At 47.2% G+C, this 21,482-nt stretch overlaps 23 non-coding genes across 23 annotated transcripts; all 23 read left to right on the top strand.

Annotated features, from left to right (window-relative positions):
* The first annotated feature begins 1,154 nt into the window (after positions 1-1,154).
* On the top strand, positions 1,155-1,236 carry trnas-gcu (transfer RNA serine (anticodon GCU)). The gene has a single exon. It is a non-coding gene; the product is annotated as a tRNA-Ser (tRNA).
* Positions 1,237-3,910: 2,674 nt separating this feature from the next.
* trnas-gcu (transfer RNA serine (anticodon GCU)) lies at positions 3,911-3,992 on the top strand. Its single transcript has one exon. It is a non-coding gene; the product is annotated as a tRNA-Ser (tRNA).
* A 233-nt stretch (positions 3,993-4,225) lies between these two features.
* trnas-gcu (transfer RNA serine (anticodon GCU)) lies at positions 4,226-4,307 on the top strand. The gene has a single exon. It is a non-coding gene; the product is annotated as a tRNA-Ser (tRNA).
* Positions 4,308-5,156: 849 nt separating this feature from the next.
* Positions 5,157-5,238, top strand: trnas-gcu (transfer RNA serine (anticodon GCU)). Its single transcript has one exon. It is a non-coding gene; the product is annotated as a tRNA-Ser (tRNA).
* Positions 5,239-7,617: 2,379 nt separating this feature from the next.
* On the top strand, positions 7,618-7,699 carry trnas-gcu (transfer RNA serine (anticodon GCU)). The gene has a single exon. It is a non-coding gene; the product is annotated as a tRNA-Ser (tRNA).
* A 1,440-nt stretch (positions 7,700-9,139) lies between these two features.
* trnas-gcu (transfer RNA serine (anticodon GCU)) lies at positions 9,140-9,221 on the top strand. The gene has a single exon. It is a non-coding gene; the product is annotated as a tRNA-Ser (tRNA).
* A 233-nt stretch (positions 9,222-9,454) lies between these two features.
* On the top strand, positions 9,455-9,536 carry trnas-gcu (transfer RNA serine (anticodon GCU)). Its single transcript has one exon. It is a non-coding gene; the product is annotated as a tRNA-Ser (tRNA).
* A 525-nt stretch (positions 9,537-10,061) lies between these two features.
* Positions 10,062-10,143, top strand: trnas-gcu (transfer RNA serine (anticodon GCU)). Its single transcript has one exon. It is a non-coding gene; the product is annotated as a tRNA-Ser (tRNA).
* Positions 10,144-10,376: 233 nt separating this feature from the next.
* Positions 10,377-10,458, top strand: trnas-gcu (transfer RNA serine (anticodon GCU)). Its single transcript has one exon. It is a non-coding gene; the product is annotated as a tRNA-Ser (tRNA).
* A 1,470-nt stretch (positions 10,459-11,928) lies between these two features.
* Positions 11,929-12,010, top strand: trnas-gcu (transfer RNA serine (anticodon GCU)). The gene has a single exon. It is a non-coding gene; the product is annotated as a tRNA-Ser (tRNA).
* Positions 12,011-12,243: 233 nt separating this feature from the next.
* On the top strand, positions 12,244-12,325 carry trnas-gcu (transfer RNA serine (anticodon GCU)). Its single transcript has one exon. It is a non-coding gene; the product is annotated as a tRNA-Ser (tRNA).
* Positions 12,326-12,850: 525 nt separating this feature from the next.
* trnas-gcu (transfer RNA serine (anticodon GCU)) lies at positions 12,851-12,932 on the top strand. The gene has a single exon. It is a non-coding gene; the product is annotated as a tRNA-Ser (tRNA).
* Positions 12,933-13,165: 233 nt separating this feature from the next.
* Positions 13,166-13,247, top strand: trnas-gcu (transfer RNA serine (anticodon GCU)). Its single transcript has one exon. It is a non-coding gene; the product is annotated as a tRNA-Ser (tRNA).
* An 863-nt stretch (positions 13,248-14,110) lies between these two features.
* On the top strand, positions 14,111-14,192 carry trnas-gcu (transfer RNA serine (anticodon GCU)). Its single transcript has one exon. It is a non-coding gene; the product is annotated as a tRNA-Ser (tRNA).
* Positions 14,193-14,717: 525 nt separating this feature from the next.
* trnas-gcu (transfer RNA serine (anticodon GCU)) lies at positions 14,718-14,799 on the top strand. Its single transcript has one exon. It is a non-coding gene; the product is annotated as a tRNA-Ser (tRNA).
* Positions 14,800-15,032: 233 nt separating this feature from the next.
* Positions 15,033-15,114, top strand: trnas-gcu (transfer RNA serine (anticodon GCU)). The gene has a single exon. It is a non-coding gene; the product is annotated as a tRNA-Ser (tRNA).
* Positions 15,115-16,584: 1,470 nt separating this feature from the next.
* Positions 16,585-16,666, top strand: trnas-gcu (transfer RNA serine (anticodon GCU)). The gene has a single exon. It is a non-coding gene; the product is annotated as a tRNA-Ser (tRNA).
* Positions 16,667-16,899: 233 nt separating this feature from the next.
* On the top strand, positions 16,900-16,981 carry trnas-gcu (transfer RNA serine (anticodon GCU)). Its single transcript has one exon. It is a non-coding gene; the product is annotated as a tRNA-Ser (tRNA).
* Positions 16,982-17,844: 863 nt separating this feature from the next.
* trnas-gcu (transfer RNA serine (anticodon GCU)) lies at positions 17,845-17,926 on the top strand. The gene has a single exon. It is a non-coding gene; the product is annotated as a tRNA-Ser (tRNA).
* A 226-nt stretch (positions 17,927-18,152) lies between these two features.
* trnas-gcu (transfer RNA serine (anticodon GCU)) lies at positions 18,153-18,234 on the top strand. The gene has a single exon. It is a non-coding gene; the product is annotated as a tRNA-Ser (tRNA).
* Positions 18,235-18,467: 233 nt separating this feature from the next.
* trnas-gcu (transfer RNA serine (anticodon GCU)) lies at positions 18,468-18,549 on the top strand. The gene has a single exon. It is a non-coding gene; the product is annotated as a tRNA-Ser (tRNA).
* Positions 18,550-18,782: 233 nt separating this feature from the next.
* Positions 18,783-18,864, top strand: trnas-gcu (transfer RNA serine (anticodon GCU)). The gene has a single exon. It is a non-coding gene; the product is annotated as a tRNA-Ser (tRNA).
* A 541-nt stretch (positions 18,865-19,405) lies between these two features.
* Positions 19,406-19,487, top strand: trnas-gcu (transfer RNA serine (anticodon GCU)). The gene has a single exon. It is a non-coding gene; the product is annotated as a tRNA-Ser (tRNA).
* The last annotated feature ends 1,995 nt before the right edge of the window (positions 19,488-21,482 follow it).

Raw genomic sequence — 21,482 nt, 5'->3', positions numbered from 1 at the left:
TCCTCGTCGGCAAGTTATCTTTATGACATGTCCACCTTTGTCAATTGAAATTCTTCTGTCCCTCAAACCTTACTGCTCATATTTAGTGCCCCCCTCCACCACTGCCCTTCCAGAAACTCTTTGATTCCTTCCTCAGCTCCTGACTATATTCCTTTTCACAATTGTGCCTGGTGTCACCTGCTTTTCTCCATGTTTTGTGAAATGGAAGGTTCTTTCACCACCGTGGGCCCAGTGCTGTAAATGACGAGGTGGCCGAGTGATTAAGGCGATGGACTGCTAATCCATTGTGCTCTGCATGCGTGAGTTCGAATCTCATCCTCGTCGGCAAGTTATCTTTATGACATGTCCACCTTTGTCAATTGAAATTCTTCTGTCCCTCAACCCTTAGTGCCCCCCTCCACCACTGCCTTTCCAGCAACTCTTTGATTCCTTCCTCAGCTCCTGACTATATTCCTTTTCACAATTGTGCCTGTCGTCACCTGCTTTTCTCCATGTTTTGTGAAATGGAAGGTTCTTTCACCACCGTGGGCCCAGTGCTGTAAATGACGAGGTGGCCGAGTGATTAAGGCGATGGACTGCTAATCCATTGTGTTCTGCATGCGTGAGTTCGAATCTCATCCTCGTCGGCAAATTATCTTTATGACATGTCCACCTTTGTCAATTGAAATTCTTCTGTCCCTCAACCCTTAGTGCCCCCCTCCACCACTGCCTTTCCAGCAACTCTTTGATTCCTTCCTCAGCTCCTGACTATATTCCTTTTCACAATTGTGCCTGGTGTCACCTGCTTTTCTCCATGTTTTGTGGAATGGAAGGTTCTTTCACCACCGAGGGCCTAGTGATGTAAATGAGGAGGTGGCCGAGTGGTTAAGGCGATGGACTGCTAATCCATTGTGCTCTGCACGCGTGAGTTTGAATCTCATCCTCGTCGGCAAGTTATCTTTATGACATGTCCACCTTTGTCAATTGAAATTCTTCTGTCCCTTACTGCTCATATTTAGTGCCCCCCTCCACCACTGCCTTTCCAGAAACTCTTTGATTCCTTCCTCAGCTCCTGACTATATTCCATTTCACAATTGTGCCTATCGTCACCTGCTTTTCTCCATGTTTTGTGAAATGGAAGGTTCTTTCCCCACCGTGGGCCCAGTGCTGTAAATGACGAGGTGGCCGAGTGGTTAAGGCGATGGACTGCTAATCCATTGTGCTCTGCACGCGTGAGTTCGAATCTCATCCTCGTCGGCAAGTTATCTTTATGACATGTCAATTGAAATTCTTCTGTCCCTCAACCCTTACTGCTCATATTTAGTACCCCCCTCCACCACTGCCTTTCCAGCAACTCTTTGATTCCTTCCTCAGCTCCTGACAATATTCCTTTTCACAATTGTGCCTGTCGTCACCTGCTTTTCTCCATGTTTTTTGAAATGGAAGGTTCTTTCACCACCGTGGGCCCAGTGCTGTAAATGACAAGGTGGCAGAGTGGTTAAGGCGATGGACTGCTAATTCATTGTGCTCTGCAGGCTTGAGTTCGAATCTCATCCTCGTCGGCAAGTTATCTTTATGACATGTCAATTGAAATTCTTCTGTCCCTCAACCCTTACTGCTCATATTTAGTGCCCCCCTCCACCACTGCCTTTCCAGAAACTCTTTGATTCCTTCCTCAGCTCCTGACTATATTCCTTTTCACAATTGTGCCTGTCGTCACCTGCTTTTCTCCATGTTTTGTGAAATGGAAGGTTCTTTCACCACCGAGGGCCTAGAGCTGTAAATGACGAGGTGGCCGAGTGATTAAGGCGATGTACTGCTAATCCTTTGTGCTCTGCACGCGTGAGTTCGAATCTCATCCTCGTCGGCAAGTTATCTTTATGACATGTCCACTTTTGTCAATTGAAATTCTTCTGTCCCTCAACCCTTACTGCTCATATTTAGTGCCCCCCTCCACCACTGCCTTTCCAGCAACTCTTTGATTCCTTCCTCAGCTCCTGACTATATTCCTTTTCACAATTGTGCCTGGTGTCACCTGCTTTTCTCCATGTTTTGTGAAATGGAAGGTTCTTTCACCACCGAGGGCCTAGTGATGTAAATGACGAGGTGGCAGAGTGGTTAAGGAGATGGACTGCTAATCCTTTGTGCTCTGCACGCGTGAGTTCGAATCTCATCCTCGTCGGCAAGTTATCTTTATGACATGTCCACCTTTGTCAATTGAAATTCTTCTGTCCCTCAAACCTTACTGCTCATATTTAGTGCCCCCCTCCACCACTGCCTTTCCAGCAACTCTTTGATTCCTTCCTCAGCTCCTGACTATATTCCATTTCACAATTGTGCCTGTCGTCACCTGCTTTTCTCCATGTTTTGTGAAATGGAAGGTTCTTTCACCACCGTGGGCCCAGTGCTGTAAATGACGAGGTGGCCGAGTGGTTAAGGCGATGGACTGCTAATCCATTGTGCTCTGCATGCGTTAGTTCGAATCTCATCCTCGTCGGCAAGTTATCTTTATGACATGTCCACCTTTGTCAATTGAAATTCTTCTGTCCCTCAACCCTTAGTGCCCCCCTCCACCACTGCCTTTCCAGCAACTCTTTGATTCCTTCCTCAGCTCCTGACTATATTCCTTTTCACAATTGTGCCTGTCGTCACCTGCTTTTCTCCATGTTTTGTGAAATGGAAGGTTCTTTCACCACCGTGGGCCCAGTGCTGTAAATGACGAGGTGGCCGAGTGATTAAGGCGATGGACTGCTAATCCATTGTGTTCTGCATGCGTGAGTTCGAATCTCATCCTCGTCGGCAAATTATCTTTATGACATGTCCACCTTTGTCAATTGAAATTCTTCTGTCCCTCAACCCTTAGTGCCCCCCTCCACCACTGCCTTTCCAGCAACTCTTTGATTCCTTCCTCAGCTCCTGACTATATTCCTTTTCACAATTGTGCCTGGTGTCACCTGCTTTTCTCCATGTTTTGTGGAATGGAAGGTTCTTTCACCACCGAGGGCCTAGTGATGTAAATGACGAGGTGGCCGAGTGGTTAAGGCGATGGACTGCTAATCCATTGTGCTCTGCACGCGTGAGTTTGAATCTCATCCTCGTCGGCAAGTTATCTTTATGACATGTCCACCTTTGTCAATTGAAATTCTTCTGTCCCTTACTGCTCATATTTAGTGCCCCCCTCCACCACTGCCTTTCCAGAAACTCTTTGATTCCTTCCTCAGCTCCTGACTATATTCCATTTCACAATTGTGCCTATCGTCACCTGCTTTTCTCCATGTTTTGTGAAATGGAAGGTTCTTTCACCACCGTGGGCCCAGTGCTGTAAATGATGAGGTGGCCGAGTGGTTAAGGCGATGGACTGCTAATCCATTGTGCTCTGCATGCGTGAGTTCGAATCTCATCCTCGTCGGCAAGTTATCTTTATGACATGTCCACCTTTGTCAATTGAAATTCTTCTGTCCCTCAACCCTTAGTGCCCCCCTCCACCACTGCCTTTCCAGCAACTCTTTGATTCCTTCCTCAGCTCCTGACTATATTCTTTTTCACAATTGTGCCTGTCGTCACCTGCTTTTCTCCATGTTTTGTGAAATGGAAGGTTCTTTAACCAGCGTGGGCCCAGTGCTGTAAATGACGAGGTGGCCGAGTGGTTAAGGCGATGGACTGCTAATCCATTGTGCTCTGCATGCGTTAGTTCGAATCTCATCCTCGTCGGCAAGTTATCTTTATGACATGTCCACCTTTGTCAATTGAAATTCTTCTGTCCCTCAACCCTTAGTGCCCCCCTCCACCACTGCCTTTCCAGAAACTCTTTGATTCCTTCCTCAGCTCCTGACTATATTCCTTTTCACAATTGTGCCTGTCGTCACCTGCTTTTCTCCATGTTTTGTGAAATGGAAGGTTCTTTCACCACCGTGGGCCCAGTGCTGTAAATGACGAGGTGGCCGAGTGGTTAAGGCGATGGACTGCTAATCCATTGTGCTCTGCACGCGTGAGTTCGAATCTCATCCTCGTCGGCAAGTTATCTTTACGACATGTCCACCTTTGTCAATTGAAATTCTTCTGTCCCTCAACCCTTACTGCTCATATTTAGTGCCCCCCTCCACCACTGCCTTTCCAGAAACTCTTTGATTCCTTCCTCAGCTCCTGACTATATTCCATTTCACAATTGTGCCTATCGTCACCTGCTTTTCTCCATGTTTTGTGAAATGGAAGGTTCTTTCACCACCGTGGGCTTAGTTCTGTGAATGACGAGGTGGCCGAGTGGTTAAGGCGATGGACTGCTAATCCATTGTGCTCTGCACGCGTGAGTTCGAATCTCATCCTCGTCGGCAAGTTATCTTTATGACATGTCCACCTTTGTCAATTGAAATTCTTCTGTCCCTCAACCCTTACTGCTCATATTTAGTGCCCCCCTCCACCACTGCCTTTCCAGCAACTCTTTGATTCCTTCCTCAGCTCCTGACTATATTCCTTTTCACAATTGTGCCTGTCGTCACCTGCTTTTCTCCATGTTTTGTGAAATGGAAGGTTCTTTCAACACCGTGGGCCCAGTGCTTTAAATGACGAGGTGGCCGATTGGTTAAGGCGATGGACTGCTAATCCGTTGTGCTCTGCACGCGTGAGTTTGAATCTCATCCTCTTCGGCAAGTTATCTTTATGACATGTCCACCTTTGTCAATTGAAATTCTTCTGTCCCTTACTGCTCATATTTAGTGCCCCCCTCCACCACTGCCTTTCCAGAAACTCTTTGATTCCTTCTTCAGCTCCTGACTATATTCCATTTCACAATTGTGCCTATCGTCACCTGCTTTTCTCCATGTTTTGTGGAATGGAAGGTTCTTTCACCACCGAGGGCCTAGTGATGTAAATGACGAGGTGGCCGAGTGGTTAAGGCGATGGACTGCTAATCCATTGTGCTCTGCACGCGTGAGTTTGAATCTCATCCTCGTCGGCAAGTTATCTTTATGACATGTCCACCTTTGTCAATTGAAATTCTTCTGTCCCTTACTGCTCATATTTAGTGCCCCCCTCCACCACTGCCTTTCCAGAAACTCTTTGATTCCTTCCTCAGCTCCTGACTATATTCCATTTCACAATTGTGCCTATCGTCACCTGCTTTTCTCCATGTTTTGTGAAATGGAAGGTTCTTTCCCCACCGTGGGCCCAGTGCTGTAAATGACGAGGTGGCCGAGTGGTTAAGGCGATGGACTGCTAATCCATTGTGCTCTGCACGCGTGAGTTCGAATCTCATCCTCGTCGGCAAGTTATCTTTATGACATGTCCACCTTTGTCAATTGAAATTCTTCTGTCCCTCAACCCTTACTGCTCATATTTAGTGCCCCCCTCCACCACTGCCTTTCCAGCAACTCTTTGATTCCTTCCTCAGCTCCTGACTATATTCCTTTTCACAATTGTGCCTGTCGTCACCTGCTTTTCTCCATGTTTTGTGAAATGGAAGGTTCTTTCAACACCGTGGGCCCAGTGCTTTAAATGACGAGGTGGCCGATTGGTTAAGGCGATGGACTGCTAATCCGTTGTGCTCTGCACGCGTGAGTTTGAATCTCATCCTCTTCGGCAAGTTATCTTTATGACATGTCCACCTTTGTCAATTGAAATTCTTCTGTCCCTTACTGCTCATATTTAGTGCCCCCCTCCACCACTGCCTTTCCAGAAACTCTTTGATTCCTTCTTCAGCTCCTGACTATATTCCATTTCACAATTGTGCCTATCGTCACCTGCTTTTCTCCATGTTTTGTGAAATGGAAGGTTCTTTCACCACCGTGGGCCCAGTGCTGTAAATGACGAGGTGGCGGAGTGGTTAAGCCGATGGACTGCTAATCCGTTGTGCTCTGCACGCGTGAGTTCGAATCTCATCCTCGTCGGCAAGTTATCTATATGACATGTCCACCTTTGTCAGTTGAAATTCTTCTGTCCCTCAACCCTTAGTGCCCCCCTCCACCACTGCCTTTCCAGCAACTCTTTGATTCCTTCCTCAGCTCCTGACTATATTCCTTTTCACAATTGTGCCTGGTGTCACCTGCTTTTCTCCATGTTTTGTGAAATGGAAGGTTCTTTCACCACCGTGGGCCCAGTGCTGTAAATGACGAGGTGGCCGAGTGATTAAGGCGATGGACTGCTAATCCATTGTGTTCTGCATGCGTGAGTTCGAATCTCATCCTCGTCGGCAAATTATCTTTATGACATGTCCACCTTTGTCAATTGAAATTCTTCTGTCCCTCAACCCTTAGTGCCCCCCTCCACCACTGCCTTTCCAGCAACTCTTTGATTCCTTCCTCAGCTCCTGACTATATTCCTTTTCACAATTGTGCCTGGTGTCACCTGCTTTTCTCCATGTTTTGTGAAATGGAAGGTTCTTTCACCACCGTGGGCCCAGTGCTGTAAATGACGAGGTGGCCGAGTGATTAAGGCGATGGACTGCTAATCCATTGTGCTCTGCATGCGTGAGTTCGAATCTCATCCTCGTCGGCAAATTATCTTTATGACATGTCCACCTTTGTCAATTGAAATTCTTCTGTCCCTCAACCCTTAGTGCCCCCCTCCACCACTGCCTTTCCAGCAACTCTTTGATTCCTTCCTCAGCTCCTGACTATATTCCTTTTCACAATTGTGCCTGGTGTCACCTGCTTTTCTCCATGTTTTGTGGAATGGAAGGTTCTTTCACCACCGAGGGCCTAGTGATGTAAATGACGAGGTGGCCGAGTGGTTAAGGAGATGGACTGCTAATCCTTTGTGCTCTGCGCGCGTGAGTTCGAATCTCATACTCGTCGGCAAGTTATCTTTATGACATGTCCACCTTTTTCAATTGAAATTCTTTTGTCCCTCAACCCTTACTGCTCATATTTAGTGCCCCCCTCCACCACTGCCTTTCCAGCAACTCTTTGATTCCTTCCTCAGCTCCTGACTATATTCCATTTCACAATTGTGCCTGTCGTCACCTGCTTTTCTCCATGTTTTGTGAAATGGAAGGTTCTTTCACCACCGTGGGCCCAGTGTTGTAAATGACGAGGTGGCCGAGTGGTTAAGGCGATGGACTGCTAATCCATTGTGCTCTGCATGCGTTAGTTCGAATCTCATCCTCGTCGGCAAGTTATCTTTATGACATGTCCACCTTTGTCAATTGAAATTCTTCTGTCCCTCAACCCTTAGTGCCCCCCTCCACCACTGCCTTTCCAGCAACTCTTTGATTCCTTCCTCAGCTCCTGACTATATTCCTTTTCACAATTGTGCCTGGTGTCACCTGCTTTTCTCCATGTTTTGTGAAATGGAAGGTTCTTTCACCACCGAGGGCCTAGTGATGTAAATGACGAGGTGGCCGAGTGGTTAAGGAGATGGACTGCTAATCCTTTGTGCTCTGCACGCGTGAGTTCGAATCTCATCCTCGTCGGCAAGTTATCTTTATGACATGTCCACCTTTGTCAATTGAAATTCTTCTGTCCCTCAAACCTTACTGCTCATATTTAGTGCCCCCCTCCACCACTGCCTTTCCAGAAACTCTTTGATTCCTTCCTCAGCTCCTGACTATATTCCATTTCACAATTGTGCCTATCGTCACCTGCTTTTCTCCATGTTTTGTGAAATGGAAGGTTCTTTCACCACCATGGGCCCAGTGCTGTGAATGACGAGGTGGCCGAGTGGTTAAGGCGATGGACTGCTAATCCATTGTGCTCTGCACGCGTGAGTTCGAATCTCATCCTCGTCGGCAAGTTATCTTTATGACATGTCCACCTTTGTCAATTGAAATTCTTCTGTCCCTTTCTGCTCATATTTAGTGCCCCCCTCCACCACTGCCTTTCCAGAAACTCTTTGATTCCTTCCTCAGCTCCTGACTATATTCCTTTTCACAATTGTGCCTGTCGTCACCTGCTTTTCTCCATGTTTTGTGAAATGGAAGGTTCTTTCACCACCGTGGGCCCAGTGCTGTAAATGACGAGGTGGCCGAGTGATTAAGGCGATGGACTGCTAATCCATTGTGTTCTGCATGCGTGAGTTCGAATCTCATCCTCGTCGGCAAATTATCTTTATGACATGTCCACCTTTGTCAATTGAAATTCTTCTGTCCCTCAACCCTTAGTGCCCCCCTCCACCACTGCCTTTCCAGCAACTCTTTGATTCCTTCCTCAGCTCCTGACTATATTCCTTTTCACAATTGTGCCTGGTGTCACCTGCTTTTCTCCATGTTTTGTGGAATGGAAGGTTCTTTCACCACCGAGGGCCTAGTGATGTAAATGACGAGGTGGCCGAGTGGTTAAGGCGATGGACTGCTAATCCATTGTGCTCTGCACGCGTGAGTTTGAATCTCATCCTCGTCGGCAAGTTATCTTTATGACATGTCCACCTTTGTCAATTGAAATTCTTCTGTCCCTTACTGCTCATATTTAGTGCCCCCCTCCACCACTGCCTTTCCAGAAACTCTTTGATTCCTTCCTCAGCTCCTGACTATATTCCATTTCACAATTGTGCCTATCGTCACCTGCTTTTCTCCATGTTTTGTGAAATGGAAGGTTCTTTCACCACCGTGGGCCCAGTGCTGTAAATGATGAGGTGGCCGAGTGGTTAAGGCGATGGACTGCTAATCCATTGTGCTCTGCATGCGTGAGTTCGAATCTCATCCTCGTCGGCAAGTTATCTTTATGACATGTCCACCTTTGTCAATTGAAATTCTTCTGTCCCTCAACCCTTAGTGCCCCCCTCCACCACTGCCTTTCCAGCAACTCTTTGATTCCTTCCTCAGCTCCTGACTATATTCTTTTTCACAATTGTGCCTGTCGTCACCTGCTTTTCTCCATGTTTTGTGAAATGGAAGGTTCTTTCACCAGCGTGGGCCCAGTGCTGTAAATGACGAGGTGGCCGAGTGGTTAAGGCGATGGACTGCTAATCCATTGTGCTCTGCATGCGTTAGTTCGAATCTCATCCTCGTCGGCAAGTTATCTTTATGACATGTCCACCTTTGTCAATTGAAATTCTTCTGTCCCTCAACGCTTAGTGCCCCCCTCCACCACTGCCTTTCCAGAAACTCTTTGATTCCTTCCTCAGCTCCTGACTATATTCCTTTTCACAATTGTGCCTGTCGTCACCTGCTTTTCTCCATGTTTTGTGAAATGGAAGGTTCTTTCACCACCGTGGGCCCAGTGCTGTAAATGACGAGGTGGCCGAGTGGTTAAGGCGATGGACTGCTAATCCATTGTGCTCTGCACGCGTGAGTTCGAATCTCATCCTCGTCGGCAAGTTATCTTTACGACATGTCCACCTTTGTCAATTGAAATTCTTCTGTCCCTCAACCCTTACTGCTCATATTTAGTGCCCCCCTCCACCACTGCCTTTCCAGAAACTCTTTGATTCCTTCCTCAGCTCCTGACTATATTCCATTTCACAATTGTGCCTATCGTCACCTGCTTTTCTCCATGTTTTGTGAAATGGAAGGTTCTTTCACCACCGTGGGCTTAGTTCTGTGAATGACGAGGTGGCCGAGTGGTTAAGGCGATGGACTGCTAATCCATTGTGCTCTGCACGCGTGAGTTCGAATCTCATCCTCGTCGGCAAGTTATCTTTATGACATGTCCACCTTTGTCAATTGAAATTCTTCTGTCCCTCAACCCTTACTGCTCATATTTAGTGCCCCCCTCCACCACTGCCTTTCCAGCAACTCTTTGATTCCTTCCTCAGCTCCTGACTATATTCCTTTTCACAATTGTGCCTGTCGTCACCTGCTTTTCTCCATGTTTTGTGAAATGGAAGGTTCTTTCAACACCGTGGGCCCAGTGCTTTAAATGACGAGGTGGCCGATTGGTTAAGGCGATGGACTGCTAATCCGTTGTGCTCTGCATGCGTGAGTTCGAATCTCATCCTCGTCGGCAAATTATCTTTATGACATGTCAATTGAAATTCTTCTGTCCCTCAACCCTTAGTGCCCCCCTCCACCACTGCCTTTCCAGCAACTCTTTGATTCCTTCCTCAGCTCCTGACTATATTCCATTTCACAATTGTGCCTGTCGTCACCTGCTTTTCTCCATGTTTTGTGAAATGGAAGGTTCTTTCACCACTGTGGGCCAAGTGCTGTTAATGACGAGGTGGCCGAGTGGTTAAGGCGATGGACTGCTAATCCATTGTGCTCTGCACGCGTGAGTTCGAATCTCATCCTCGTCGGCAAGTTATCTTTACGACATGTCCACCTTTGTCAATTGAAATTCTTCTGTCCCTCAACCCTTACTGCTCATATTTAGTGCCCCCCTCCACCACTGCCTTTCCAGAAACTCTTTGATTCCTTCCTCAGCTCCTGACTATATTCCATTTCACAATTGTGCCTATCGTCACCTGCTTTTCTCCATGTTTTGTGAAATGGAAGGTTCTTTCACCACCGTGGGCTTAGTTCTGTGAATGACGAGGTGGCCGAGTGGTTAAGGCGATGGACTGCTAATCCATTGTGCTCTGCACGCGTGAGTTCGAATCTCATCCTCGTCGGCAAGTTATCTTTATGACATGTCCACCTTTGTCAATTGAAATTCTTCTGTCCCTCAACCCTTACTGCTCATATTTAGTGCCCCCCTCCACCACTGCCTTTCCAGAAACTCTTTGATTCCTTCCTCAGCTCCTGACTATATTCCATTTCACAATTGTGCCTATCGTCACCTGCTTTTCTCCATGTTTTGTGAAATGGAAGGTTCTTTCACCACCGTGGGCCCAGTGCTGTGAATGACGAGGTGGCCGAGTGGTTAAGGCGATGGACTGCTAATCCATTGTGCTCTGCACGCGTGAGTTTGAATCTCATCCTCGTCGGCAAGTTATCTTTATGACATGTCCACCTTTGTCAATTGAAATTCTTCTGTCCCTCAACCCTTACTGCTCATATTTAGTGCCCCCCTCCACCACTGCCTTTCCAGAAACTCTTTGATTCCTTCCTCAGCTCCTGACTATATTCCATTTCACAATTGTGCCTATCGTCACCTGCTTTTCTCCATGTTTTGTGAAATGGAAGGTTCTTTCACCACCGTGGGCCCAGTGCTGTGAATGACGAGGTGGCCGAATGGTTAAGGCGATGGACTGCTAATCCATTGTGCTCTGCACGCGTGAGTTTGAATCTCATCCTCGTCGGCAAGTTATCTTTATGACATGTCCACCTTTGTCAATTGAAATTCTTCTGTCCCTCAACCCTTACTGCTCATATTTAGTGCCCCCCTCCACCACTGCCTTTCCAGAAACTCTTTGATTCCTTCCTCAGCTCCTGACTATATTCCATTTCACAATTGTGCCTATCGTCACCTGCTTTTCTCCATGTTTTGTGAAATGGAAGGTTCTTTCACCACCGTGGGCCCAGTGCTGTGAATGACGAGGTGGCCGAGTGGTTAAGGCGATGGACTGCTAATCCATTGTGCTCTGCACGCGTGAGTTTGAATCTCATCCTCGTCGGCAAGTTATCTTTATGACATGTCCACCTTTGTCAATTGAAATTCTTCTGTCCCTCAACCCTTACTGCTCATATTTAGTGCCCCCCTCCACCACTGCCTTTCCAGAAACTCTTTGATTCCTTCCTCAGCTCCTGACTATATTCCTTTTCACAATTGTGCCTGTCGTCACCTGCTTTTCTCCATGTTTTGTGAAATGGAAGGTTCTTTCAACACCGTGGGCCCAGTGCTTTAAATGACGAGGTGGCCGATTGGTTAAGGCGATGGACTGCTAATCCGTTGTGCTCTGCATGCGTGAGTTCGAATCTCATCCTCGTCGGCAAATTATCTTTATGACATGTCAATTGAAATTCTTCTGTCCCTCAACCCTTAGTGCCCCCCTCCACCACTGCCTTTCCAGCAACTCTTTGATTCCTTCCTCAGCTCCTGACTATATTCCATTTCACAATTGTGCCTGTCGTCACCTGCTTTTCTCCATGTTTTGTGAAATGGAAGGTTCTTTCACCACTGTGGGCCAAGTGCTGTTAATGACGAGGTGGCCGAGTGGTTAAGGCGATGGACTGCTAATCCATTGTGCTCTGCACGCGTGAGTTCGAATCTCATCCTCGTCGGCAAGTTATCTTTACGACATGTCCACCTTTGTCAATTGAAATTCTTCTGTCCCTCAACCCTTACTGCTCATATTTAGTGCCCCCCTCCACCACTGCCTTTCCAGAAACTCTTTGATTCCTTCCTCAGCTCCTGACTATATTCCATTTCACAATTGTGCCTATCGTCACCTGCTTTTCTCCATGTTTTGTGAAATGGAAGGTTCTTTCACCACCGTGGGCTTAGTTCTGTGAATGACGAGGTGGCCGAGTGGTTAAGGCGATGGACTGCTAATCCATTGTGCTCTGCACGCGTGAGTTCGAATCTCATCCTCGTCGGCAAGTTATCTTTATGACATGTCCACCTTTGTCAATTGAAATTCTTCTGTCCCTCAACCCTTACTGCTCATATTTAGTGCCCCCCTCCACCACTGCCTTTCCAGCAACTCTTTGATTCCTTCCTCAGCTCCTGACTATATTCCTTTTCACAATTGTGCCTGTCGTCACCTGCTTTTCTCCATGTTTTGTGAAATGGAAGGTTCTTTCAACACCGTGGGCCCAGTGCTTTAAATGACGAGGTGGCCGATTGGTTAAGGCGATGGACTGCTAATCCGTTGTGCTCTGCATGCGTGAGTTCGAATCTCATCCTCGTCGGCAAATTATCTTTATGACATGTCAATTGAAATTCTTCTGTCCCTCAACCCTTAGTGCCCCCCTCCACCACTGCCTTTCCAGCAACTCTTTGATTCCTTCCTCAGCTCCTGACTATATTCCATTTCACAATTGTGCCTGTCGTCACCTGCTTTTCTCCATGTTTTGTGAAATGGAAGGTTCTTTCACCACTGTGGGCCAAGTGCTGTTAATGACGAGGTGGCCGAGTGGTTAAGGCGATGGACTGCTAATCCATTGTGCTCTGCACGCGTGAGTTCGAATCTCATCCTCGTCGGCAAGTTATCTTTACGACATGTCCACCTTTGTCAATTGAAATTCTTCTGTCCCTCAACCCTTACTGCTCATATTTAGTGCCCCCCTCCACCACTGCCTTTCCAGAAACTCTTTGATTCCTTCCTCAGCTCCTGACTATATTCCATTTCACAATTGTGCCTATCGTCACCTGCTTTTCTCCATGTTTTGTGAAATGGAAGGTTCTTTCACCACCGTGGGCTTAGTTCTGTGAATGACGAGGTGGCCGAGTGGTTAAGGCGATGGACTGCTAATCCATTGTGCTCTGCACGCGTGAGTTCGAATCTCATCCTCGTCGGCAAGTTATCTTTATGACATGTCCACCTTTGTCAATTGAAATTCTTCTGTCCCTCAACCCTTACTGCTCATATTTAGTGCCCCCCTCCACCACTGCCTTTCCAGAAACTCTTTGATTCCTTCCTCAGCTCCTGACTATATTCCATTTCACAATTGTGCCTATCGTCACCTGCTTTTCTCCATGTTTTGTGAAATGGAAGGTTCTTTCACCACCGTGGGCCCAGTGCTGTGAATGACGAGGTGGCCGAGTGGTTAAGGCGATGGACTGCTAATCCATTGTGCTCTGCACGCGTGAGTTTGAATCTCATCCTCGTCGGCAAGTTATCTTTATGACATGTCCACCTTTGTCAATTGAAATTCTTCTGTCCCTCAACCCTTACTGCTCATATTTAGTGCCCCCCTCCACCACTGCCTTTCCAGAAACTCTTTGATTCCTTCCTCAGCTCCTGACTATATTCCATTTCACAATTGTGCCTATCGTCACCTGCTTTTCTCCATGTTTTGTGAAATGGAAGGTTCTTTCACCACCGTGGGCCCAGTGCTGTGAATGACGAGGTGGCCGAATGGTTAAGGCGATGGACTGCTAGTCCATTGTGCTCTGCACGCGTGAGTTTGAATCTCATCCTCGTCGGCAAGTTATCTTTATGACATGTCCACCTTTGTCAATTGAAATTCTTCTGTCCCTCAACCCTTACTGCTCATATTTAGTGCCCCCCTCCACCACTGCCTTTCCAGAAACTCTTTGATTCCTTCCTCAGCTCCTGACTATATTCCATTTCACAATTGTGCCTATCGTCACCTGCTTTTCTCCATGTTTTGTGAAATGGAAGGTTCTTTCACCACCGTGGGCCCAGTGCTGTGAATGACGAGGTGGCCGAGTGGTTAAGGCGATGGACTGCTAATCCATTGTGCTCTGCACGCGTGAGTTCGAATCTCATCCTCGTCGGCAAGTTATCTTTATGACATGTCCACCTTTGTCAATTGAAATTCTTCTGTCCCTCAACCCTTACTGCTCATATTTAGTGCCCCCCTCCACCACTGCCTTTCCAGCAACTCTTTGATTCCTTCCTCAGCTCCTGACTATATTCCTTTTCACAATTGTGCCTGTCGTCACCTGCTTTTCTCCATGTTTTGTGAAATGGAAGGTTCTTTCAACACCGTGGGCCCAGTGCTTTAAATGACGAGGTGGCCGATTGGTTAAGGCGATGGACTGCTAATCCGTTGTGCTCTGCATGCGTGAGTTCGAATCTCATCCTCGTCGGCAAATTATCTTTATGACATGTCAATTGAAATTCTTCTGTCCCTCAACCCTTAGTGCCCCCCTCCACCACTGCCTTTCCAGCAACTCTTTGATTCCTTCCTCAGCTCCTGACTATATTCCATTTCACAATTGTGCCTGTCGTCACCTGCTTTTCTCCATGTTTTGTGAAATGGAAGGTTCTTTCACCACTGTGGGCCAAGTGCTGTTAATGACGAGGTGGCCGAGTGGTTAAGGCGATGGACTGCTAATCCATTGTGCTCTGCACGCGTGAGTTCGAATCTCATCCTCGTCGGCAAGTTATCTTTACGACATGTCCACCTTTGTCAATTGAAATTCTTCTGTCCCTCAACCCTTACTGCTCATATTTAGTGCCCCCCTCCACCACTGCCTTTCCAGAAACTCTTTGATTCCTTCCTCAGCTCCTGACTATATTCCATTTCACAATTGTGCCTATCGTCACCTGCTTTTCTCCATGTTTTGTGAAATGGAAGGTTCTTTCACCACCGTGGGCTTAGTTCTGTGAATGACGAGGTGGCCGAGTGGTTAAGGCGATGGACTGCTAATCCATTGTGCTCTGCACGCGTGAGTTCGAATCTCATCCTCGTCGGCAAGTTATCTTTATGACATGTCCACCTTTGTCAATTGAAATTCTTCTGTCCCTCAACCCTTACTGCTCATATTTAGTGCCCCCCTCCACCACTGCCTTTCCAGAAACTCTTTGATTCCTTCCTCAGCTCCTGACTATATTCCATTTCACAATTGTGCCTATCGTCACCTGCTTTTCTCCATGTTTTGTGAAATGGAAGGTTCTTTCACCACCGTGGGCCCAGTGCTGTGAATGACGAGGTGGCCGAGTGGTTAAGGCGATGGACTGCTAATCCATTGTGCTCTGCACGCGTGAGTTTGAATCTCATCCTCGTCGGCAAGTTATCTTTATGACATGTCCACCTTTGTCAATTGAAATTCTTCTGTCCCTCAACCCTTACTGCTCATATTTAGTGCCCCCCTCCACCACTGCCTTTCCAGAAACTCTTTGATTCCTTCCTCAGCTCCTGACTATATTCCATTTCACAATTGTGCCTATCGTCACCTGCTTTTCTCCATGTTTTGTGAAATGGAAGGTTCTTTCACCACCGTGGGCCCAGTGCTGTGAATGACGAGGTGGCCGAATGGTTAAGGCGATGGACTGCTAGTCCATTGTGCTCTGCACGCGTGAGTTTGAATCTCATCCTCGTCGGCAAGTTATCTTTATGACATGTCCACCTTTGTCAATTGAAATTCTTCTGTCCCTCAACCCTTACTGCTCATATTTAGTGCCCCCCTCCACCACTGCCTTTCCAGAAACTCTTTGATTCCTTCCTCAGCTCCTGACTATATTCCATTTCACAATTGTGCCTATCGTCACCTGCTTTTCTCCATGTTTTGTGAAATGGAAGGTTCTTTCACCACCGTGGGCCCAGTGCTGTGAATGACGAGGTGGCCGAGTGGTTAAGGCGATGGACTGCTAATCCATTGTGCTCTGCACGCGTGAGTTTGAATCTCATCCTCGTCGGCAAGTTATCTTTATGACATGTCCACCTTTGTCAATTGAAATTCTTCTGTCCCTCAACCCTTACTGCTCATATTTAGTGCCCCCCTCCACCACTGCCTTTCCAGAAACTCTTTGATTCCTTCCTCAGCTCCTGACTATATTCCTTTTCACAATTGTGCCTGTCGTCACCTGCTTTTCTCCATGTTTTGTGAAATGGAAGGTTCTTTCAACACCGTGGGCCCAGTGCTTTAAATGACGAGGTGGCCGATTGGTTAAGGCGATGGACTGCTAATCCGTTGTGCTCTGCATGCGTGAGTTCGAATCTCATCCTCGTCGGCAAATTATCTTTATGACATGTCAATTGAAATTCTTCTGTCCCTCAACCCTTAGTGCCCCCCTCCACCACTGCCTTTCCAGCAACTCTTTGATTCCTTCCTCAGCTCCTGACTATATTCCATTTCACAATTGTGCCTGTCGTCACCTGCTTTTCTCCATGTTTTGTGAAATGGAAGGTTCTTTCACCACTGTGGGCCAAGTGCTGTTAATGACGAGGTGGCCGAGTGGTTAAGGCGATGGACTGCTAATCCATTGTGCTCTGCACGCGTGAGTTCGAATCTCATCCTCGTCGGCAAGTTATCTTTACGACATGTCCACCTTTGTCAATTGAAATTCTTCTGTCCCTCAACCCTTACTGCTCATATTTAGTGCCCCCCTCCACCACTGCCTTTCCAGAAACTCTTTGATTCCTTCCTCAGCTCCTGACTATATTCCATTTCACAATTGTGCCTATCGTCACCTGCTTTTCTCCATGTTTTGTGAAATGGAAGGTTCTTTCACCACCGTGGGCTTAGTTCTGTGAATGACGAGGTGGCCGAGTGGTTAAGGCGATGGACTGCTAATCCATTGTGCTCTGCACGCGTGAGTTCGAATCTCATCCTCGTCGGCAAGTTATCTTTATGACATGTCCACCTTTGTCAATTGAAATTCTTCTGTCCCTCAACCCTTACTGCTCATATTTAGTGCCCCCCTCCACCACTGCCTTTCCAGAAACTCTTTGATTCCTTCCTCAGCTCCTGACTATATTCCATTTCACAATTGTGCCTATCGTCACCTGCTTTTCTCCATGTTTTGTGAAATGGAAGGTTCTTTCACCACCGTGGGCCCAGTGCTGTGAATGACGAGGTGGCCGAGTGGTTAAGGCGATGGACTGCTAATCCATTGTGCTCTGCACGCGTGAGTTTGAATCTCATCCTCGTCGGCAAGTTATCTTTATGACATGTCCACCTTTGTCAATTGAAATTCTTCTGTCCCTCAACCCTTACTGCTCATATTTAGTGCCCCCCTCCACCACTGCCTTTCCAGAAACTCTTTGATTCCTTCCTCAGCTCCTGACTATATTCCATTTCACAATTGTGCCTATCGTCACCTGCTTTTCTCCATGTTTTGTGAAATGGAAGGTTCTTTCACCACCGTGGGCCCAGTGCTGTGAATGACGAGGTGGCCGAATGGTTAAGGCGATGGACTGCTAATCCATTGTGCTCTGCACGCGTGAGTTTGAATCTCATCCTCGTCGGCAAGTTATCTTTATGACATGTCCACCTTTGTCAATTGAAATTCTTCTGTCCCTCAACCCTTACTGCTCATATTTAGTGCCCCCCTCCACCACTGCCTTTCCAGAAACTCTTTGATTCCTTCCTCAGCTCCTGACTATATTCCATTTCACAATTGTGCCTATCGTCACCTGCTTTTCTCCATGTTTTGTGAAATGGAAGGTTCTTTCACCACCGTGGGCCCAGTGCTGTAAATGACGAGGTGGCCGAGTGGTTAAGGCGATGGACTGCTAATCCATTGTGCTCTGCACGCGTGAGTTCGAATCTCATCCTCGTCGGCAAGTTATCTTTATGACATGTCCACCTATGTCAATTGAAATTCTTCTGTCCCTTACTGCTCATATTTAGTGCCCCCCTCCACCACTGCCTTTCCAGCAACTCTTTGATTCCTTCCTCAGCTCCTGACTATATTCTTTTTCACAATTGTGCCTGTCGTCACCTGCTTTTCTCCATGTTTTGTGAAATGGAAGGTTCTTTCACCACTGTGGGCCAAGTGCTGTTAATGACGAGGTGGCCGAGTGGTTAAGGCGATGGACTGCTAATCCATTGTGCTCTGCACGCGTGAGTTCGAATCTCATCCTCGTCGGCAAGTTATCTTTATGACATGTCCACCTTTGTCAATTGAAATTCTTCTGTCCCTCAACCCTTACTGCTCATATTTAGTGCCCCCCTCCACCACTGCCTTTCCAGCAACTCTTTGATTCCTTCCTCAGCTCCTGACTATATTCCATTTCACAATTGTGCCTGTCGTCACCTGCTTTTCTCCATGTTTTGTGAAATGGAAGGTTCTTTCACCACTGTGGGCCAAGTGCTGTTAATGACGAGGTGGCCGAGTGGTTAAGGCGATGGACTGCTAATCCATTGTGCTCTGCACGCGTGAGTTCGAATCTCATCCTCGTCGGCAAGTTATCTTTACGACATGTCCACCTTTGTCAATTGAAATTCTTCTGTCCCTCAACCCTTACTGCTCATATTTAGTGCCCCCCTCCACCACTGCCTTTCCAGAAACTCTTTGATTCCTTCCTCAGCTCCTGACTATATTCCATTTCACAATTGTGCCTATCGTCACCTGCTTTTCTCCATGTTTTGTGAAATGGAAGGTTCTTTCACCACCGTGGGCCCAGTGCTGTGAATGACGAGGTGGCCGAGTGGTTAAGGCGATGGACTGCTAATCCATTGTGCTCTGCACGCGTGAGTTCGAATCTCATCCTCGTCGGCAAGTTATCTTTATGACATGTCCACCTTTGTCAATTGAAATTCTTCTGTCCCTTTCTGCTCATATTTAGTGCCCCCCTCCACCACTGCCTTTCCAGAAACTCTTTGATTCCTTCCTCAGCTCCTGACTATATTCCATTTCACAATTGTGCCTATCGTCACCTGCTTTTCTCCATGTTTTGTGAAATGGAAGGTTCTTTCACCACCGTGGGCCCAGTGCTGTAAATGACGAGGTGGCCGAGTGGTTAAGCCGATGTACTGCTAATCCTTTGTGCTCTGCACTCGTGAGTTCGAATCTCATCCTCGTCGGCAAGTTATCTTTATGACATGTCCACCTTTGTCAATTGAAATTCTTCTGTCCCTCAACCCTTACTGCTCATATTTAGTGCCCCCCTCCACCACTGCCTTTCCAGCAACTCTTTGATTCCTTCCTCAGCTCCTGACTATATTCCTTTTCACAATTTTGCCTATCGTCACCTGCTTTTCTCCATGTTTTGTGAAATGGAAGGTTCTTTCACCCCCGTGGGCCCAGTGCTGTAAATGACGAGGTGGCCGAGTGGTTAAGGCGATGGACTGCTAATCCATTGTGCTCTGCACGCGTGAGTTCGAATCTCATCCTCGTCGGCAAGTTATCTTTATGACATGTCCACCTTTGTCAATTGAAATTCTTCTGTCCCTTACTGCTCATATTTAGTGCCCCCCTCCACCACTGCCTTTCCAGAAACTCTTTGATTCCTTCCTCAGCTCCTGACTATATTCCATTTCACAATTGTGCCTATCGTCACCTGCTTTTCTCCATGTTTTGTGAAATGGAAGGTTCTTTCACCACCGTGGGCCCAGTGCTGTAAATGACGAGGTGGCCGAGTGGTTAAGCCGATGGACTGCTAATCGGTTGTGCTCTGCACGCGTGAGTTCGAATCTCATCCTCGTCGGCAAGTTATCTATATGACATGTCCACCTTTGTCAGTTGAAATTCTTCTGTCCCTCAACCCTTAGTGCCCCCCTCCACCACTGCCTTTCCAGCAACTCTTTGATTCCTTCCTCAGCTCCTGACTATATTCCTTTTCACAATTGTGCCTGGTGTCACCTGCTTTTCTCCATGTTTTGTGAAATGGAAGGTTCTTTCACCACCGAGGGCCTAGTGATGTAAATGACGAGGTGGCCGAGTGGTTAAGGAGATGGACTGCTAATCCTTTGTGCTCTGCACGCGTGAGTTCGAATCTCATCCTCGTCGGCAAGTTATCTTTATGACATGTCCACCTTTGTCAATTGAAATTCTTCTGTCCCTCAACCCTTACTGCTCATATTTAGTGCCCCCCTCCACCACTGCCTTTCCAGCAACTCTTTGATTCCTTCCTCAGCTCCTGACTATATTCTTTTTCACAATTGTGCCTATCGTCACCTGCTTTTCTCCATGTTTTGTGAAATGGAAGGTACTTTCACCACCGTGGGCCAAGTGCTGTTAATGACGAGGTGGCCGAGTGGTTAAGGCGATGGACTGCTAATTCATTGTGCTCTGCACGCGTGAGTTCGAATCTCATCCTTGTCGGCAAGTTATCTTTATGACATGTCCACCTTTGTCAATTGAAATTCTTCTGTCCCTCAACCCTTGGTGCCCCCCTCCACCACTGCTTTTCCAGAAACTCTTTGATTCCTTCCTCAGCTCCTGACTATATTCCATTTCACAATTGTGCCTATCGTCACCTGCTTTTCTCCATGTTTTGTGAAATGGAAGGTTCTTTCACCACCGTGGGCCCAGTGCTGTAAATGACGAGGTGGCCGAGTGGTTAAGGCGATGGACTGCTAATCCATTGTGCTCTGCACGCGTGAGTTTGAATCTCATCCTCGTCGGGAAGTTATCTTTATGACATGTCCACCTTTGTCAATTGAAATTCTTCTGTCCCTTACTGCTCATATTTAGTGCCCCCCTCCACCACTGCCTTTCCAGAAACTCTTTGATTCCTTCCTCAGCTCCTGACTATATTCCATTTCACAATTGTGCCTATCGTCACCTGCTTTTCTCCATGTTTTGTGAAATGGAAGGTTCTTTCACCACCGTGGGCCCAGTGCTGTAAATTACGAGGTGGCCGAGTGGTTAAGGCGATGGACTGCTAATCCATTGTGCTCTGCACGCGTGAGTTCGAATCTCATCCTCGTCTGCAAGTTATCTTTATGACATGTCCACCTTTGTCAATTGAAATTCTTCTGTCCCTCAACCCTTAGTGCCCCCCTCCACCACTGCCTTTCCAGCAACTCTTTGATTCCTTCCTCAGCTCCTGACTATATTCCTTTTCACAATTGTGCCTGTCGTCACCTGCTTTTCTCCATGTTTTGTGAAATGGAAGGTTCTTTCAACACCGTGGGCCCAGTGCTGTAAATGACGAGGTGGCCGATTGGTTAAGGCGATGGACTGCTAATCCATTGTGCTCTGCACGCGTGAGTTTGAATCTCATCCTCGTCGGCAAGTTATCTTTATGACATGTCCACCTTTGTCAATTGAAATTCTTCTGTCCCTTACTGCTCATATTTAGTGCCCCCCTCCACCACTGCCTTTCCAGAAACTCTTTGATTCCTTCCTCAGCTCCTGACTATATTCCATTTCACAATTGTGCCTATCGT

The sequence above is a fragment of the Osmerus mordax genome, chromosome 11 (assembly GCF_038355195.1).
Source record: "Osmerus mordax isolate fOsmMor3 chromosome 11, fOsmMor3.pri, whole genome shotgun sequence".
NCBI lineage: Eukaryota > Metazoa > Chordata > Actinopteri > Osmeriformes > Osmeridae > Osmerus > Osmerus mordax.
This window is presented reverse-complemented; position numbering and strand designations above follow the sequence as displayed.